The following is a 20,804-nucleotide window of genomic DNA, read 5'->3' on the forward strand; positions in this document are numbered from 1 at the left end:
AAGTCCTGGGGTCTCAAGCATCTAGAGATGGGAAAATAAAGAGTAAGCAGCGAAGGACTCTGAGAAGTAGCCTATAAGGCAGAAGGAAAACCAAGTGAGTGGTGTTCCAGAAGCCAATGAAGAAAGGGTATCAGGAGAGTAATGCGCTGTATCAGATGCTGTTGGTTGGTCAAGTAATATCAGGATGTGAACTGACCAACGGATTTAGCAACACAGAGGTGCCTACACACTGGTGACCTTGGCCTGAGAGGTACTGGTGGAGTGGTGAAGATGAACAGCTGACTGGAATGCCTTCATGAGGAAAGGGGAGGAGAACTAGAGAAAAAAATTCAATACAATTTGTATGCTTTTCTACTCTGTCTTTGTCAGTCTAATTTTCAGATCCAGGTACGGACCCTAAGAGGATCAAGGAAAACTTTTTCCTTCCCTATAGCAACTGCAGTAAACACTGGTTAGGCAAGGATCACCAATGGGTGCAAAATCTAGGGGGGAAATTCTGATGAGGAACAGGATATTTGCATAGACTTAAAGTGTCTCCTCGTAGATGGGTTACTAATTTTAAGGCGGAAAAGAATTACTACCCAGTGGAGAAACAGAACAACTTGAATAGATGATCAAAATGAACATCACCATTGTAGGGCAGATGGAATGTAGTGCCTCAAGGTGGATGTGCTAAGGACACATACTATTATATATAAATGGTATTCCAGGCAAGAACGAGTTTCCTAAATCCAGTCATGAAAAAAACACCAGAGGCAACCAAAATGAGGAACATTCTCAATTTAAAAACGAGGGATCATATTTGCTGTGGTCTGAATGTTTGTGTCCCCCCCAAATTCCTATGTTAGGAATGAGGAGGTGGGGCCTTTGGGAGGTGATTAGGTCATGAGGGCAGAGCTCTTATAAATGGGATCAGTGTCCTTATAAAAGAGAGCTGACATTTCCCTGCCCCCTTCCACCAGGTGAGGACCCAGCAAAGAAGTCTTCAGTCTGCAATGTGGAAGAGGACCTTCACCAGAATCCAACCGTGCTGGCACCCTGGTCTTGGATTTGCAACCTCCAGAACTGTCAGAGATAAATTTCTGCTGTTTTTAAGCCACCCAGTCTGTGGTATTTTGTTATCGCAGCCGAGATAGACTAAGACAATAATATTCTTTTTAAAATGTCAGTATCATAAAAGACAAAAGCTCTGAACTTTCCAGATAGGGGAGCTTAAGGAGACAAGACAACTAAGTGCAAGATCTGATCTAAACTGGATCTTGTTTTGGAGGAAAACGAGGTTATTGGGTCATTTGACAAAAGTGGAATGCTGACAGTAGATTAAAGCATTATGCAAATGTACTAAAGTTGATCACTGCACTATGGTAATGTAAAAGAACATTCTTATTCTTAGCTAATATACATAAAAGTATTTAGAGGTAAAAGATCATGATGTATGCAACTTTACTCTCAAAGGGTTCAAGAAAAAAAACTAGATATATGGAGAATTGGTAATAAAGAAAACTGGGCAAAATGTTAATAATATGGGAATCTGGGTAAAGTATATACAGGTGTTCTTTGTATTCGTTTTTGCAACCTTTCTGTAGGTGTGAAATTATTTCCAAAAGAAAAGTTTTGCTTAAAAGAAATCACAACAAAAAAACTAACATCCCAATCAGAAAAATGGGCACAGGACATGGACAGACCATGCACATAAGAATAAACATATGAAAGGATGTTTAGCCTTAGTAATAATAAAAATACAAATTAAAATATCTGTCACTTCAATCAGAATTGCAACGTCACTGTCTCGTTTAGGCTTACCCTGACTTCTCCTACTGAAACTGCACCCTCTTCACTCCTACCCCCTTCACCTGCTCTGAATCTTTTTTCTGTAGCATTTATTGCTTTCTAAAATACTAAATGATTTATTCACTTACTACATTTATTATATGTTTGTCTCCCCCACTAGAATATAAGTTTCGTGAGGTCAGGGATTGTCCTTTGTCACTAATCTATCCCAAGCACTGAGAATAATCCCTGGTACATGGTCAGCCATCAGTATATATCTGTTGAATGAATGTAGCAGATTAACAAAATTGGGGGATTTTTAAATAATAGTAATACCCACGGTAGGTGAGCGTGTGAATAACCCAGACTCTCTCATGTACTGCTGATAGGAGGGTAAACTGATTTAATGAATCACACATATTCATAGTATAAAATACTAAATAATCATGAGAAGTGATGATACTTATTACATTGTTATGTGAAAAATACAAAATTATAAAATAGCATGTACAGATGTTTCTACTGTATTTTTAAGAAAGAAAAAATTTGAAAAAAGCAGAGAGTATATATAATGAAATCTTGTTTATCACATGAGATTACTAGTGTTTTTTACTTTCTTCTTTTGCCATATTTATTTTCTATAATAATGTGTAGCAAGAAAACTTTTTTATTTTTTTTGGCCACACCGCGTGGTTTGTGGGATGTTAGTTCCCTGACCAGGGATAGAACCCGGGCCCTTGGCAGTGACAGTGTGGAGTCCTAACCACTGGACCACCAGGAAATTCCCGGAAAACCTTTTTTAAAAAGAGAAAATAGGAATTACCTGGTCAATACAAATATGCTTCCCTGTTTTAACAAGGATATCAGAAGACTAGAAGAGTATTTTAAAAGATTCAAATATCTTGGTTATATTGAATTGAAACTAGCAAACAAAAAGAAATGGGGAACCAAATGTAATATATTGAAATATCCTCACTATTGTCTTTTGTTTTTAAACTGCCAAAAGTATAAATGTGCATTAAATAAATTTTATCTTTAATAAAATAAATTTTATTAAAGCTTCTGGAGTTAAAGCCCATTCTCTTCTTGGTAAGATCAGGATACTCTGGAACAAAATTCACAAATTCTGACCACCCCTGAAGCCAAACCAAGTCTGCTGGCTGCAAATGAATCTGACTTTTACTCCCTAACAGGGCAGGACCTCCTTTGGGCCTGGGCTCGGGGCACATGGCGCAGTGTAAAAGCCACTCATCCCTGCCAACCAGACTAACCACTGGAAACGGCACAGCTTAGTGTGAAAATTAATTCAGGGAGGTTTAACTCCACGAGACAGATTGGCTTTTTAAAAAAGCCTGCGGTTTATGAAATTCTAGATTCATTATGACTCTCAGAACCAGGTGCATTTTATAGCAACATGGGGAAAAACACTAAATATACACAGGACATCTTTTTTAATCCATCAAATAATTACAAAGACTATGAGGACATTTTGGCAACTACTATAAAATACTGCCCTCTGGTGTTGAGGTCATTCCATGTTTATTAACATAACACAAAAAACGAAAAGCCTTTCTTGAATATAAAAACGACCACCTTCGCGGACTTGTGCTTCTGGCTTGCAAAAATCTGAACACAAAATCCCACAGGATTTTACAGGAATATGTTGTGGACACTTTCCCTACTGTGCCAGAAAAATACTAAGTAATGTTATTACAAGCTGTCTTAGCCAATTCATGTCACAGAATCTTTCCAGGAACTATCAACTGGAGAGATTCTCTCTCTTTGGGAAATAAAAAAAAAATTTTTTTTTTTTAATTTTTTTTTTTTAATTTTTTTTAAAGGATTTTAAAGAGTTTTGCTGGGAAGGGGTTTCTGGAAAAATAAACCAAAGATTTTTTTCACAAGAAAATTTCTATTAGTTTTGGTATGAAGAATAAAAATAGGAGTGATACTACATATGCTATATATTATAGAAGTCTTTAAAAATGGGAGACAATTTTTATGAATGAGAAATGGCAACACTGACTAAGAAGCTGGTGACAACTACCTATATATTGATCATCTTATCCACGCATACAGGTACTTCAAGAAAATAATTTGGGAAGGAAGTTCTGATGGTTACACATATAGGAATTACATGTGCAAAGTCAGCAGAAAAATTCAAAAGAGTAATTAAATATAAGTAACACTGCATTACCACTGAGCTAAAAACAAAATCTGAAAGAGGTTATTTTTAAAGACACGGAAATAATATTTTCTCACATAAATAGAGTTTACACTGCATACTTCTCAGTCTGAATATACATATATATATACATATATACATAATAAGCTCAAATAGCTATCGTTTTTAATTTGTCAGATCTGAGACTTAGAATTTGTAGGTATTGTAATACTTATTAGAAAAAAATTCACCTAAATTTCACCATTTTTGAAGGAGCTATTTCACAAACAAATTGTTCCTGAATTCTACTCATTTTTTATTTAGAACTTGTTAATAAATGTTTAACAAACAAAACGCTTACTGAAATTAATAAAAATAATATTTACCAAAGGAATTTCTGACATAAATTTGTAGGAGAAATTATAGCTAATATTTCTCTAATATATAATTTTTAACAGACACTAACAAGTACTTTGCCAGAATTATCCCATTTAATCACCCATAAGTCCTTAAGGTAGGTATATCCCTATTTTACAGAGGAGGAAAGCAACACTTACAGAGGTTAATAACTTTTCCAAGATCATACAGCTAAAAAGTGACATTAAAACACAGGGATTCTGACTCCAGAAGCCATGTTCTTAATTCTCTGCTATACTGATCACTAAGGAATATATTTGTACAAACTGGTTACCCAAGTTTAGTACAAAACAAAATGAGGTAATTGTCTACACTTACGTATAACAAAAGACTAATATCCAGAATTTATAGAGTTACTACAAATAAATAGGAAACACAATCCAACAGAAAAATAAGGAAATATATGTAACACTCATCTTCACCTGTCCCCTAAATTCCAAGGGTCTACATTCACTTGCCTACTGGCTTTCTCCACTTGAATGGCTTTAGCACAGCTGCCAACAACTTATGTAAGGTGTCTATACTAATTTCTGAGGGCTGCCATAACAAAGTACCACAAACTGGGTAGCTTAAACCAACAGAAGTTTTATTCTCTCATAGTTCTGGGGGCGAGAAGTTCAAATTCAAGGTGTCAGCAGGCCAACACTCCTGCCAAAGTCTCAAGAAGAGTCCTTCTTTGCTTCTTCTAGCTTCTGGTGGTTGCTGGCCATCCTTGGTGGTCCTTGGCTGGGGCAGCATAATTCCAGTCTCTGCTTCCATCCATACATGGCTTTCTTCCCTCTATCTGTCTGTCTGAGTCCAAATGGACACTAGCCATTGATTAGCCCACCTTAATCCAGTATGACTTCATCTTAATTTAATTACATCTGCAAAGACCCTATTTTCAAATAAAGTCACATTCACAGGTATCAGGGGTTAGGACTTAACCATATATTTTGGGAGGACACAATTCAATCCAGTACAGTGGCATTTCAAATTACTGAGAGTTTCTCACTCCCAGCAATGGGCTCTGTATGCATGTGTATTTCAAACATATAAATTTAAACATATTTGCATACATATAACACATAGGTATACATCTACAAATACACACATATAAACCAGCAGATTTATACAAAAGGGAATAATTTCTATAAAGACTCTAGAATACTTAAATATTATACAAATATTTATGTTATTTTATCCATGTATAAAAGAAAACCTTTCTTAAAAAACTAATTTAGGGACCTCCCGGGTGATGCAGTGCTTAAGAATCCGCCTGCCAATGCAGGGGACACAGCTTCATTCCCTGGACTGGGAAGATCCCACATGCCGCAGAGCAACTAAGCCCATGCACCACAACTACTGAGTCTGCACTCTAGAGCCCACGAGCCACAACTACTGAGCCCGCTCACCACAACTACTGAAGCCCACGTGCCTGGAGCCCGTGCTCCACAACAAGAGAAGCCACTGCAATGAGAAGCCTGTGCACTGCAACAAAGAGTAGCCCCCACTGGCCGCAACTAGAGAAAGCCCATGCTCAGCAATGAAGACCCAATGCAGCCAAAAATAAAAATAAATAAATTTTTAAGTTGATAATTAGATTAAATAGATTAGACAAAGCTGAAGAAAGAATGAACAAACGGAAAACATACAAAAAATTCACGTAGAATATGGTAGATGGGGATAAAGACACAGAGAGTGTGAAATGTAATTAGTATACATAAAAAATAAAATAAGATCCAACATTTATCTAACTGTGAACACATGAACAACCAGTGGGTCAAAGAATAAATCAAAAGAGAAAAAAAAATTTTAAATGCCTTGAGATAAATGAAAATAGAAACCAAAACTTATGGGATGCAGCAAAAGCAGTTCTGAGAGAGAAGTTTATAGCAATAAATGCCTACATCAATAAACAAGAAAAATCTCAAATAAACAACTTTTCTTTACATCTCAAGGAACTAGAAAAAGAAGAACAAATGAGGCCCAAAGTTAGTAGAAAGAATGAAATAACAAAAATCAGAGCAGAGGGCTTCCCTGGTGGCGCAGTGATTGAGAGTCCACCTGCCGATGCAGGGGACGCAAGTTCGTGCCCCGGTCCAGGAGGATCCCGCATGCCGTGGAGCGGCTGGGCCCGTGAGCCATGGCTGCTGAGCCTGCGCGTCCGGAGCCTGTGCTCCGCAACGGGAGAGGCCACGACAGTGAGAGGCCCGCATACCGCAAAAAAAAAAAAAAAAAAAAATCAGAGCGGAAATAAATTAGAGACTAAAAAAACAAACGAACAAAAACAATAGAAAAGATCAATGAAACTAAGAGCTCATTCTTTGAAAAGATAAACAAAACTGACAAACTTTTAGATAGACTCATCATGGAAAAAAAAAGAGAGGACACAAATAAATAAAATCATAAAAGAAAGAGAAAAGGTTATAACTGATACCGCAGAAATGCAAAGGATCATAAGAGACTACTATGAACCATTACTCATCAACAAATTGGACAACCTAGAAGAAATGGATAAATTTCTAGAAACATAAAACCTACCAAGACTGAATCACAAAGAAACAGAAAATTGGGGGACTTCCCTGGTGGTCCAGTGGCTAAGACTCTGCACTTCCAATACAGGGGCACAGGTTCAATCCCTTGTCAGGGAACTGAGATCCCACATGCTGGTATGGCCAAAAACAACAACAACAAAAAGGAAATCTGAACAGATCAATTACTAGTAAGGAGATTGAATCAGTAATTAAAAACCACCCAACAAACAAAAGTCCAGGACCAGATGGTGAATGCTGGTGAATTCTACCAAACATTCAAAAAATTAATACCAATCTTTCTCAAAGTCTTCCAAAAAATAGAAGAGGAGGGAACACTTCCAAACTCATTTTAAGAGGCCAGTATTACTGATTCCAAAACCAGACAAGGACATCACAAGAAAAGAAGATTACAGTCCAACATCCCTAACGAACATAGATGCAAAAATCCTTAACAAAATATTAGCAAACCAAATTCAACAGTACATTAAAAGAATCACACGCCATAATCAAGTGGGATTTACTCCATGGATGCAAGGAAAATTCAACATCCACAAATCAATCAATGTGATACACCACATTAACAAAATGAAGGATAAGAATCATAAGACCTTCTCAATAGATGCAGAAAAATCATTTGACAAAATTCAACATTCATTTATGGTGAAAGCTCTCAACAAAGTGGGTATAGAGGGAACGTATCTCAACATAATAAAGGCCACATGTGACAAACCCAGAGCTAACATCATATTCAATAGTTAAAAGCTGAAAGCTTTTCCTCTAAGATCAGGAACAAGACAAAGATGACCACTCTCACCACTTTTATTTAACACAGTATTGGAAATCCTAGTCAGAGCAATTAGGCAAGATAAAGAAATAAAAGGCATCTAAATTGGAAAGGAAGAAGTAAAACTATTACTATTTGCAGACGACATGATATTATATATAATAAGAAGATGACAAATTAAGAATTCACAGAGCTAGGAGAAGGCAATATTTTAAGATATAATAGCTGAAATTATGAAGTTATGGGTCCTCACTGCTGAATAGGATAAGTAAAAACAAACCCATCAAAAACCCTAGTAAAACTGGAGAACATATGAAATGTAAGAATATAATCTTTAAAAGCTACCAAAAAGAAAAGTCAGATTGCCATATATATTGGCTGGCAGCACATTTCTTATCAAAACAGTGGATATAAAAATCGGTGGAAGGTAGTATAAAAGTACTGAGGGAAAATAATTGTCCATCTAGAATTCTATACTAAATAATCAGTGAGATAATTGTGAAATTATCAAGAGTAAGAGTGAAATAAAGACATTTTCAAAAAAAGATTGAGAGAGTGTATTACTGACAGACAGACAAACCATTGCTGAAGAATTACAAACGGCTGTACTTTGGGAAGAAAAGTACACTCCAAAAGCAGATGCAAGCAAGAAGAATAGTTAGCAAAGAAATTCATAAATGTATTTAAATAAGTATTGACTATAAAACATATTATTAAAAGTAATGTCCAACTTAGGGTAAGAATTAATTAAAAGAAATCAGTATTGGGGCAATTCCCTGGCAGTCCAGTGGTTGGAACTCTGTGCTCTCACTATCAAGGGCCTGGGTTCAATCCCTGGTTGGGGGACTAAGATCTCACAGCAGGGGGAGAAAAAAAAAAGAAGGTGGAATTTAAAACTACTCAATGATGGTATGAATGATAGGATGGATCAGCTTAAAAGTTTTCTGAAGTCCTTCCATTATTCTACAGGGAAGTGGAGAGATTACTCACTAAGCATGTTAAAAAGATAAAAGTAACCTCAAAAAGAGAAATAGAGTGTAAAACTTCTAAACTACTGGCAGGGTAAGGAAAAATTAAAGAAAACTAGACAAATAGAAGACAGGAAAGGAGTAGCGGAGGGAGAAGCACAATTATATAGAGAAAGCATTACCTGATAGAAATACATCTACATATGTCAGTGTATTAGTATGGGTTCCCCTGGGAGCATAACCTGAAACAAAGATTCAAATGCAAGTAGTTTATTTGGAAAGTGATCCCAGGAAACACTGGTTGGGGAATGGAAAAGTGAGACAAGGAAGGGAAGGCGGTCACAAAAGGGTATGTTGTGAAGCAAGTTTCCATTGTGGATAACTGTAGCTTAGTCCCGTTGGAGATTTCTGAGACCAGAATAAAGTCCAATGCAGAACTGGAGCCCAGAGTGAAGAAAGAGTAAAGAGACTGGGGTGCATATTTATCAGTCAATGGTTGAGAGATACCGCTGGGTATTAACTCTCAGACACTTTCACCCTAGACTGCTTGTGGCTGAGTACACTCCAGCAGTTAGAGAAAACTTCAGGCAAGGAGACAGATGCTGCCATGGACAGCTATGATGAGACAGGGCATCCCAGAGCTTCCTATGTAATCAGTATTCATAATAAATGTAAATAGATTTAAGTTGCCTATAAAAACAGAGTCCTCAGATTGGGTTTTTTTAAAGAAGAAAATTCCATTTACATGCTGTTTAAAAAGAGACATACCTATATATACACACATTTCCTTGCTCTGATAGCTGAGAGGGCCTAGAAGCAATGACATCACAGTAGTAATGAGCACACTTAGCACCCAGATCTTGGTTTCTAATACTATCCTCCAGCAAAAGGTACCATGGGTTCCTTGGAGGAATGACTGATTCTAGGACTGGGCAGGAAAAAAAAAAATCCCAAATCAAAGAAAGCATGTCAAAGGGACACAGGAGACAACTGAAAGGGCTCCCAGTGGCCAAATCTGGAACAATTTGAGCAATAAAATAAAGTAGATTGGATTATAACCCAAAGTATAAAATAAATATCCAGGAGTCTATACTGCTATAAATAAATGATTAGGGACTTCCCTGGTAGTGCAGTGGTTAAGAATCCACCTGCCAATGCAGGGGACAAGAGTTTGATCCCTGGTCCGGGAAGATCCCACATGCCACGGAGCAACTAAGCCCATGTGCCAAAACTACTAAGCCTGTGCTCTAGAGCCCATGAGCCACAGCTACTGAGCCCACGCACCGCAACTACTGAAGCCCATGGCGTGCCTAGAGCCCGTGCTCTGCAACGAGAAGCCACCACAATGAGAAGCCCACAAACCACAACGAAGAGTAGCCCCCACTCGCCGCAACTAGAGAAAGCCCGCATGCAGCAATGAAGACCCAATGCAGCCAAAAAATAAAAATAAATAAATAAATGATTAAATAAATAAATGGGGGAGAAGAAACAAATCTCCACGCAGAAGAAGTTAAAATAATTTATGTAGATACTCCACCCTCAGAGAGGTGGAGCATAACTCCCCACTCATTAGGTGTGGACTGAACATCAGGACTTACTTCCAAAGAGTACAGTATGGAAAGGATGCGGGGGGGGGGGCAGTGAAGAATCCTGACAAACACTACCTAAGCCAGGTGATCAAGGTCAGCATCAACAGTGATAAGTCGTATTGGTAGTATAGACCCTTGATATGAGGTGATGAAAATGGCACTTTACCGCTGTGATCTTCCTCCCTAAACCCCACAATCCCAGTCTAATAATGAGAAAGACATCCGAAAAATCCCAATTGGTGGACAGTCTACAAAATACCTGACCAGGACTCCTCAAAACCGTTAAGGCCATCAAAAAAAAAAAAGGGAAGTCTGAGAAACCGTCACAACCAAGAAGAGCAAGATGACATGACAACTAAGTCTAATGTGGTATCCTGGACTGGATTCTGAGACAGAAAAAGGGCATTCGGTAAAAACTGAGGACAGCTAAATGAAGTATGGACTTTGGTTAATAACAATGTATCAATATCCGTTCACTAATTGTAACCAATGCAGCATACTAATGTAAGATGTTAATAGGGGAAACTGGGTGTAGAGTATTTGGGAACTCTCTCTGTAACTGTTCTGTAAATCTAAAGCTGCACTAAAAAATAAAGCTTATTTTTCAAAAAGGAGAGAGAGAAAGAGACAACGAAAGTAGAGACAGGAAAACAAATGCCAAGCAAATACTCACCCACTTAAAGCTAGTATAACATAAGGTAAAATGGGAGGCAAAAAAAATGCTTAAGGCAAAAAGCATTATTAACAGTAAAGATAGTCATTACTTAACAATTCGCCAGAAGAACATCCTGATCTTATCAACACCTGTCAACATAGCTTCAAAATATATGATTTGTATACTTTTTCCCCAAAAGCTTTAATTCTGAAGTAGGCTCCCAAATAAAGTTCACAGTGTTCTCATTTTTCCATTATTTACCTGCTTCCTATCCTGAACTGTGACATACTCTAAAATATTCCAAGTTTTACTTTATGTAACTTTAAGTGAAATTATGAAATTGTAGTCCTTCCTTTGGGCAAAAGAAAAATATCTCAAAGGCAATTCATATAGAGGACTATCAAGGATATTCCATGTTTAGACCTGAACTGTTGAGTTTCTAATTTAGCATTAGCCTGAAGTAAAAACTCCTAACTCAGTGGTTCGCTTGCTTACTATTTCCTCCCTCTACAGACTCAAAGACACTGCCCGAATTAGACTTCCATTTTATCGGGAATTGCACAGCACACAGTGCTTCGAGCTCTCAAAAAACTTCCTGGAGACTTCCAGAACAGCAGGGATCAACCCCTTGGAGAGTGTCCAGACTTCAGCATCTGGAGAGGTCATCCACAGAATGAAGGTAAGAGATAAACATGGAAAAGAGAGGGATTTTTTTAAGACTACAGAAAGAAAAGAGGGGCTCAGGTGGGTCAATTAACAAGTAAGCAAATATATTTATAGCGTTTATCAGGAATATGTCACATGACATTTATGTGGATTTACAAAAAGAGGGCAAGTTTGGAAAATCAGAAAGTATGAAATGGTGATAAAGGTAGGAAAAACTGTCTTCCCAGGCAACAAGGAATTGTAATAACCGTGAAGCCTGCCGTCATTCCTTTAAGATCTCCCCTGTGCTGCCAGTTGCAAATGACAAGAAAATACTAGTGAGCTAATTCCTAGTGAGGCCTGTATTAAGTTAACTAGAAGGTTAAACCTTGCACCTTGTAGTCTTATTCTCAGTTATTTCTAAAGTCAAAGGAACACAGTTTTTTCTTTCATATGCTAAGCAAATATTCGCTAGATTAATCTGCATTTTACGTTATACTTACACAATAGTCACAAACACAACATATATTTGGAAAAATGAGTATCTGAAATCATATTTTTCATATCAAGGGGGTTTTCTAACTCAGAATCAATTAGAAGAACTCAGTTATGTAATGTACCACATGTGTGTGCATGTGTAGGGATGTTTCTAAAAATTAAAAATTACTGAGAGCAAACTCATTTTTTTTTGGCCACGCCACGCAGCTTGCGGGATCTTAGTTCCCCGACCAGGGATTGAACCCAGGCCCTCATCAGTGAAAACACAGAGTCCTAACCACTGGACCACCAGGGAATTTCCAAGTGCAAACTCATTTCACGTAACTAATTTTTTTTAATGCTGGTAAGCAGTCCGGTTTTTAAATTTCTAAAAAGAGTAATTTTTAAATTTGAAATCCTTCAGTGAAAGGAAGAACTAACATTTATTAAGCGCCTAAAATCCAGCACTGTTTTATAGTGTCTCATTTAACCCTTACAACATCACACAAGCTACACATTATGAAGCCTATTTTATACATCATGACTCAGACGGTTAAGTGATTTGCCCAAAGGCACAGTAGCTGCAAATAAAGAACCAGAACTTGAATTCACATCTCCCTGACTCCAAAGCCTGTATATACACTGCCCAGAATGTAACACGCACCCAGTTAATGTTTGAAGAACAAATGTTTAAAAGCCTTAATTTTGAAATTTTGTGAACCAAGACTACCAAATAACCCCTAAGAATCCGGTTAGGTCTAAAGAGAAAAATATTTGCTAATAATATACTCATGTACACCCTTAACTTCAGATATTTAAAAAATCCAGTTCTACTATCATGTGATCCTGATTCATACTTTCAGAATAAACTTGAAAATCATATATCAGTGACTGAGAGTCAATATCCATTAAAACAGCTCTAGGAAAGGAAAAATGTCCACTCAATGAACAAGTGGTATTTTGAACCAAAGAGTTCAATGACAAGTTCAGGTCAGCCACCTATCTACTCACAGCATGGTGTGAAAGTCAGGAGGCCTCCATGGCAGCATGTGATATAGCCATTTTAGCTTTCTTTTGATTGGTGTTGCATAGAATATCTTTCTCCATCATTTTACTTTTAACCTATTTACGTCCTTAAATTTCAAATGTGTTTCTTGTAGGCAGTATATAGTTCAGTCTTACTTTTTACCTAATCTGGCAATCTCTGCCTTTTAATTAGGGTGCATATAGCATATACATTAAACCTAATTATTAAAAAAAGAGACTGAATGTCATTTTAAACTTCCCACAAAGGAAAGCTCAGAATCAGATGGTTTCACTGATGAATTCTACCCAAGATCTAAAGAAGAATTAATATCAATTCTTCATAACTATTCAAAAAAAATAGCAGAAAGGAAAATCCTTTCCTGCTCATTTTATGATGCCAGTATTACACTAAAACCAAAACCAGGGAAAGACATCACAAGAAAAGAAAAAAAAAGTCTCCTAAAAATATAGATACAAAAATCCTCAAAAAATACTAGCAAACAAAATCCAGCAATTTATACAACTGATAATACGCCATGACCAAGTGGGATGTATCCCAGGAATGCAAGGTTGGTTTAACATCCAAAAATCAATCAATGTAATACACCATATCAGTTGAACAAAGGACACACACATGATCATCCTGATAAATGCATAAAATTTATTTGACAAAATACAATACCCTTTCATGATTAAAAACATCAAAAAACTAGGAATAGAAAGTAACTTCCTCAAAATGATAAAGGGTATCTATGAAACACCCATAGCTAACATGGTGAAAAATGGAATGCTTTCCCCCTAAAATCAAGACCAAGACAAGGATGTCTATTCTTACCACTACTATTCAACATTATACTGGAGGGTCTGGCCAGGGCAATTAGAAAAGAAAAAGAAATAAAGTGTAACCAGACTGGAAAGGAAGAAGTAGAACTGTCTCTATTTATAGATGACATGATACTGCATATAGAAAAATCCTTTAAAATCCACTAGAAACTACTAGAACTAATAAACAAATTTAGCAAGGTCGCAGGATACAAGATCAATATAGAAAATCAATTGTAATTTTCTGCATTAACTGATAATCCAAAATTGAAATTAAGAAAATAATTACATTTATAATACCATCAAAAATAATAAAATACTTAGGAATAAATTTAACAAAAGATGTATAATATTCTTACTCTGAAAATATAAATAAAAAAATATAAATATAAAACACATTGAAAGAAATTAAAGAAGACTTAAATAAATGGAAAGACATCCCATGTTCATGGATCAGAAGATTTAATATTGTTAAGATGGCAATACTTCCCAAATTGGTCTATAGATTCAATGCAATCCATATCAAAACTCCAGCTGCTTTCTTTTTTCAGAAATTGTCCAGCTATTCTAAAATATCCACATATGGATGCGGAAAGACCTAGAATACCCAAAACAATCTTGAAAAAGATCAAAGGTAGAGGACTCACACTTATCCATTTCAAAATTTACTATAATCTAGAGTAATCAGGACAGTGGGGTACTGACCTAAGGACAGACATATAGATCAATTGAGAGTCCAGAAGTAAATACTCATATGTGTAGTCAATTGATATTTGACAAAGATGCCATTCAGTTAAAAAGGGAAGGGCTTCCCTGGTGGCGCAGTGGTTGAGAGTCCGCCTGCCGATGCAGGGGACACGGGTTCGTGCCCTGGTCCGGGAAGATCCCACATGCCGCAGAGCGGCTAGGCCCGTGAGCCATGGCCGCTGAGCCTGCGCTTCCGGAGCCTGTGCTCCACAACGGGAGAGGCCACAACAGTGAGAGGCCCGCGTACCGCAAAAAATAAAAAAATTTTATATATATATATATAGCGTATCCATACAATGGAATATTATTCGACCATAAAAGGGAAGGAAAAACTGACACATGCTATAGCATGGATAAGCCTTGAAACATTATGCTAAATGAAAGAAGCCAGTCACAAAGGACTACAAATTATATGATTCCATTCATATGAAATGTCCAGAGAGAAAATCTATAGAGACAGAAAGTAGATTGGGGGTTACCTATGGCTGGGGGAGGAGGGATAGGGGTGATAGGTAAAGGATACAGGATTTCTTTCTGAGATGATGAAAATGTTTTAAAATGGACTGCGGTGATGGCTGCACATATCTGTGAATATACTAAGAACCAATGGACATACTTTAAATGACTGAATCATATGATATGTAAACTGGCTGTCAATAAGGCTTTAAAATAAAAAACTAACAAACCTGATATTTGAAGGTTAGATAAGATTAAGTTACAGAGGTTAATTACTAGAACAAAAATATCAACCTCCCTAAATACCCAAATTAATGTAAAAAATGAAAATATCAAGTAGAGAAGGAAATATAGCAAATATAATACACAGTAATTATAAAATAATACGACAGAGCAGAGACCTTAATTAATGTGAATAGGATTAAGCCCTTGAGAGGATTAACTGATTTATTAAAACAAGATTTCCAATTTGGCTCCCAAAGCAAGACTCACCTATATGCTGTATACAAGAGACAAACATGAACGGAAATGATTGAGAAAGGTTGAAAATAAAGGGATCAGCAAAGGTTAACAGGCAAATGGAAACAATGAGAAAGCAGTGGAGTGACAAGGCCTGATTTGCAATTTTAAAAGATGGCTCTGGCTTCTGTGTGGAGAATGGATTGAAGGGGTATTACGTAAACACGCCTGAAATGGCCTCTCTATACTGGCCCCTCAGTTGTTTATTGCTTCACTGCAGGCTGAGATGGTTAGCTCAAGAGCCCACGGACACCAAGCTCAAAATTTACATACGAATTGTTTGAAAATAGCCCAAACAAGCAGATTTTTAGCCATTTAGGGCCTCCCTGTCTTGCATGGTCCTCTAAACTACACCCAGCATCTGAAGTCCATTGATAAGGCAGAGGCTTGTGGTTATAAGACTGCAAGTTGCCACTGTCCTTCAGAGTGCCCTGACCCAGAGCCTCCCCACTGTGCCGCTGACAGACTCCACCTAGACACATAAATGCTCTCTCCCCACCGAGAGTCCCCTTGTCACCTCCCCTTCTGAACAGCAACCCCCATGCTCTGGCCTCTGGATAGACCCCCACTGAGAGGGACTTCCTCACCTGGGAACTGTCAAAGCATTGCCCAGTAAAGCTTGTGTGTGCTACTGTCACCTCACGGTCATATCGTTTTCCTTGACTAGTCCCCCAAAACCCCCAACACCCTACAGGAGGCAGTCTCCCAGATGATAGATGACAAAGGCTAGGCTAGAGAGGGAGGATATGGATGTAGAGAAAGGTGGGTGGGCCTGGAGCTCCAGAGGCAAGATCTAGAAAGAATGGTAATGGTAGCACACAGGCAAGGAAATTAGCAAAAGATGACAGTATCCCTCAAAAAGCATGATGTCAGTAGGGTGGTAGGTCACAGGTTAAAAAATGGTACCATGGACTCCTGCCCAGAGAGAGGGCCTGACACAGAGGAAAAGCTCCACACTCTTTAATAAGCCAGTCTGCTTCTCCATCTTCTTTCATATCAACCCCTGGTAAGAAATTTTGTATCTTGTTCCTCTGTGTCTGTCTGTCTCTCTGTCTGTGTGTCTGTGGCTACACAGACATATATAAAGATTCACTGAAACAATACTTACCTTCACTGTGCCACATATTTTTATTTTCCATTCATGCCTTTTTTTTTTTTTTTAATGCAGGTCATGAGCCTTTCAATTGATTTCATGGTCCGCCTGCAGTTTGAAAAACACTGCATTTAATGATGATTGCTTATTTTTCTCCTCCTTGACCTTCCTTGGATTTAGGATGAAGATGAGAAAAAAAAAGTGATTTTTCAAAAGTTTCCCCTCTTTTGTCCATGTTGCTAGTCAGCTCCAGTTTTTCTAGGAAGATGCACTTTGATTTGCTGGGGCCTCTGAATGCTGAATTAAAGGCATGGCTAGAACTTTCTGGCTAGAATAGCCCTGAGGCAGAGGGAAAGAGAGGCCTGGGCGGGTGTCTCCTCCTTGCTACCAAGAGTGTGCACAGCACCCTGGACACGTGCCCATAAAGGAAGCTGCCCGTGTAAAACTGAATAATTGACTCCTCACCCCCGTGATTTCTCTCAGAATACACCTGCACTTTCTGGGGAGTCTATTGTAAGTGGAATTTAGGAATAAGAGGAATTGCTAAGGAAGAGGTTTAAGATACATTCATACATTCTTTTGTATGTATGCGATAGCACATAAAAGGAACTTTATGTAAGAACTTTGTAAAAGTTCTTCAGTTAATAAAGATGAGAATCTCAATATTAAATTAATGTTACTGAGAACAGAATACACAAGGATCCAGATGCCCCAAAATTTCCTTTTCCTTTTTTTAAAATTAATTAATTAATTTATTTATTTATAGCTGCACTGGGTCTTTGTTGCTACACGTGGGCTTTCTCTAGTTGTGGCGAGCAGGGGCTCCTCTTCGTTGCGGTGCGCGGGCTTCTCATTGCAGTGGCTTCTCTTGTTGCAGAGCACGGGCACTAGGCACGCAGGCTTCGGTAGTTGTGGCTCATGGGCTCAGTAGTTGCAGCACACGGACTTAGTTGCTCCGCGGCATGTGGGATCTTCCCAGACCAAGGCTTGAACCAGTGTCCCCTGCATTGGCAGGCAGATTCTTAACCACTGAGCCACCAGTGAAGCCCTCCTTTTACTTTTATTTAGAAGGAAAACATTAAACAGAAAAAGAATATTCTGTAAATAAATACAACAGAACAAGTGACCTGTCGTCTGACTCCTCTACAGCCTACAGTATCCACAGAGTCATTTTTTGAACACAATGTATTATATGAATAAAATTCTACACTTTTAAAATTGAGTTTTCTCTTTTTGAAGTACAGCTTCAAGCAACTACAAGTTTCTATCCTGCTAACCCCAGGCAGCAGTTGCTTTTAACTTCTATCTTTTATTTAAAAAACTTAATTGGAAGTTTTTGTAGCCAGCAGGAGCACTTCAAAGAAAGGGAAAAAATGCCAAAAATTAATACTTTATGTCAGAGGTTAGTAGGGAAAGAAACAAAGATTGCAGAAACGAGGGGTTATTGGTATATAAGAAAGCAGTGGGAGAAGAGAAAGCAGGAATGGACTGAAAAAAGAAGGAAAAAGGGAAACACAGAACACTGAAAACGAGATGGGAGTACCACTGTCCCTCCTCTGAGCAGGGTGACACAACACAAGGCTTACAGCAGCATTTATAATTTTCCACACACCTCAAAGGCCCTGTGCGCAGATCTCACCCCCAGCTACCCACTCAAGTCATTTACCCCTGTCCACAGTTACACATCAAGGGACCACAGGTCTTCCTATGTTTTAATTTCTAGACATTCCTGTCACTGCAGATTCTAAGTCAACTCTGTCAAAACAATATTAAAACTTCAAGCATGATTTAGTGCTCTGCCTTTGAGGACAGTGAGATAAGAGGAAGAAGGCCTTGGATTGGGAAGGTCAAGGTACAAGGGTCCTTGTCCCATCTCTACCACCATCTGATGTGAGAATTTGGACCGGCCCCCTCTTCTCTCTGGAGCTCAGTTATGTCATAGTGAAGTGAGAGGGTTGGAGGAGATTCCTGAGATTCCTTCCAGCTCTGATAACCTATCACGCTGTCAGTGAATCTCCCGTATCACTCACCAAAGATGCTGATGAACAGGTCAAGAAGATGAATATCCAAGACTTGCTCCCAGAGGGTCTTAGAGTTGAAGTAAATACTAGATTCTATTATTTCAATGGGGAAAATTTCCCACACTTGTACAGGTCCTCAAGATCAGAATAGCTCTGACTAAAGACCTCACTGATCCCAGACAGGCTAGACTACTCTTCCATAAAAAAATCATAAGAGCCTGTTTTCCAGGCTCTGCATTATAAGACTTTGCCTAGCAGCCAATTTCAGAACCATTTTCCCAAAATGACCTTTATCTCTGATAAAAGGGACTTTGGGGCAGATGACTGGAGTGATGGGGGAGAAGGCCTGATAATGAACATTGAGCTGGCTTGAGAGGCAAGGACACTGATTATATCCCTAGATGTGAATCTCCAGCCTTCCTCAGAGCCTTGCAAAAGGCCCTGGCTTCCAGACGGGGCTGTGCAATTCAATGAGGCACCATGCAGCACTGCAGGGTGGCAGCAGATCCCGGACAGAACACTCCTTGCTACAGAAGCTGAGGCTGGGGGAATTCCTCGGCACTCCAGTGGTAAGAACTCTGCACTTCCACTGCAGGTGGCATGGGTTCGATCCCTGGTCAGGGAACTAAGATCCTGCATGCCATGCAGTGAGGCAAAAAATAAATAGATAAATAAATAAAATTAAAAAGAAATCGAGGCTGACAACCAAACAAAGCCCAGTTCACTAAGAGCCCATAGACAGAAGGGCCAAACTGGCCAGTATGCCATTCCACAGTCCTCTGCACATGAAGCTGTCCAGCTCACAGACCCAGTTGAATTGGGATGGGCATGTGTCCCAAGGGCAGCTAACTTATAAGTGGGCCAGGTCTCCTAAGGGGGATCTGGAGGAAAAGGATAAGCTAGGCCAATCAGAGTCTGTTGCTGGGGAATGTGAATGGGGACATGAAAAAAAAAGCAGTTCGTGATGACAGAAGAAGGTTAAAGGTCATGATGAAGAGAGAGGCCCTGACGGACAGCAGGGCTAGAGAGTAAACAGACTTAGTGTAGCAACTGCAACCACACACGCACACACAAACACACACTGACATGCTAGACAAAATGGGAGGGGGGAAATTTAACATATAATCGAGTTCAACAGAAAAAAAAAAGGGAAATTCCTGCATTCCAGAGACAGAGGAAACCAGAATGAGGAGCATAAACTAAAGGTGAATAACCTTGAAAGCAAAAAACACTTTATGAGATTAAAGTGGGTCACCACGCAATAATAAACGGTTAAACTTCTACACACCTAATCATGTGGCTTACAATATCTAAGGCAAAAATTAAAGAATTACAAGGGGCAACTGGTGTATCCACAGTCATAGTAGGAGATTTTTAACATGCCTTTCTCAGCAATTTATAATCAAGAGGACAAAAATTAATAAAGTTTAGAAAGAACATTTGAACAACAGCTTGGTCTAATGAACCAATAACTAAGGAATACATACTCTTTTCATTCACATGCAACATTTATAAAAACTGACCACTCAAAGATATAAGGCAAATCATAACAAATATTAAACACTCCAAAGCATACCTGGTTTAATCTCATCAAATATAACTGAGTTAGGAATCAATAATAAAAATAACAATTTTTTATAACTGTATATTTACAAATTTAAAGATACACAGAAGTCAGCGAAAAAAACCATCATGGAAATTAGAACATGTTCAGAATGGAAAGATAATTTTTTAAATTTAAACATAGCATGTCAAAACGAGTAGGATACTTCTACTTCCACTTAGGATGTAGAAGGTTGCAAGAGAATACCTCTCCCACCCTAAGAGCGAGAGAAAGGTGGTTCACCACAAAACCATAGTCTTTTCAGGTACATCAGAGAGCTGAGGATGCAATGAAACCTAATGAAATAAAATCCAAAACAGACAAGCATGGCTGCCTTCATCTTTGGTACAGCAGAGGAAGGCAGAGGAGGCTGCCACAGATGGGTAAGAAAAGCACTGAACTTTTAATGAATTTCTAGAGATTAAACAAAAGTCAGCATGATGGTTTAGAATCCCTAACAGCAACCATGCGCAGAGTCTGTACCTATGGCCACCTTTGCTCCTTGGGCATTTACTAAGTATATGTGAGAAAA

General features: G+C 38.3%; 1 long non-coding RNA gene across 8 annotated transcripts in view; it reads right to left on the reverse strand.

Annotated features, from left to right (window-relative positions):
- Window positions 1-20,804, reverse strand: part of LOC117198252 (uncharacterized) — a 236,229-nt gene that overhangs the window by 187,029 nt on the left and 28,396 nt on the right. For 2 of the 8 annotated variants that reach the window (XR_007474154.1, XR_007474144.1), the window contains exon 1: window positions 16,664-16,678. The exons of the other annotated variants lie outside the window; for them this stretch is intronic. This is a non-coding gene — a long non-coding RNA (uncharacterized LOC117198252). Of the gene's footprint in view, window positions 1-16,663; window positions 16,679-20,804 lie in introns of those variants that run through there. 8 annotated transcript variants of the gene reach the window in all.

Source organism: Orcinus orca, chromosome 20 (genome assembly GCF_937001465.1).
Source record: "Orcinus orca chromosome 20, mOrcOrc1.1, whole genome shotgun sequence".
NCBI classification, from domain to species: Eukaryota; Metazoa; Chordata; class Mammalia; order Artiodactyla; family Delphinidae; genus Orcinus; species Orcinus orca.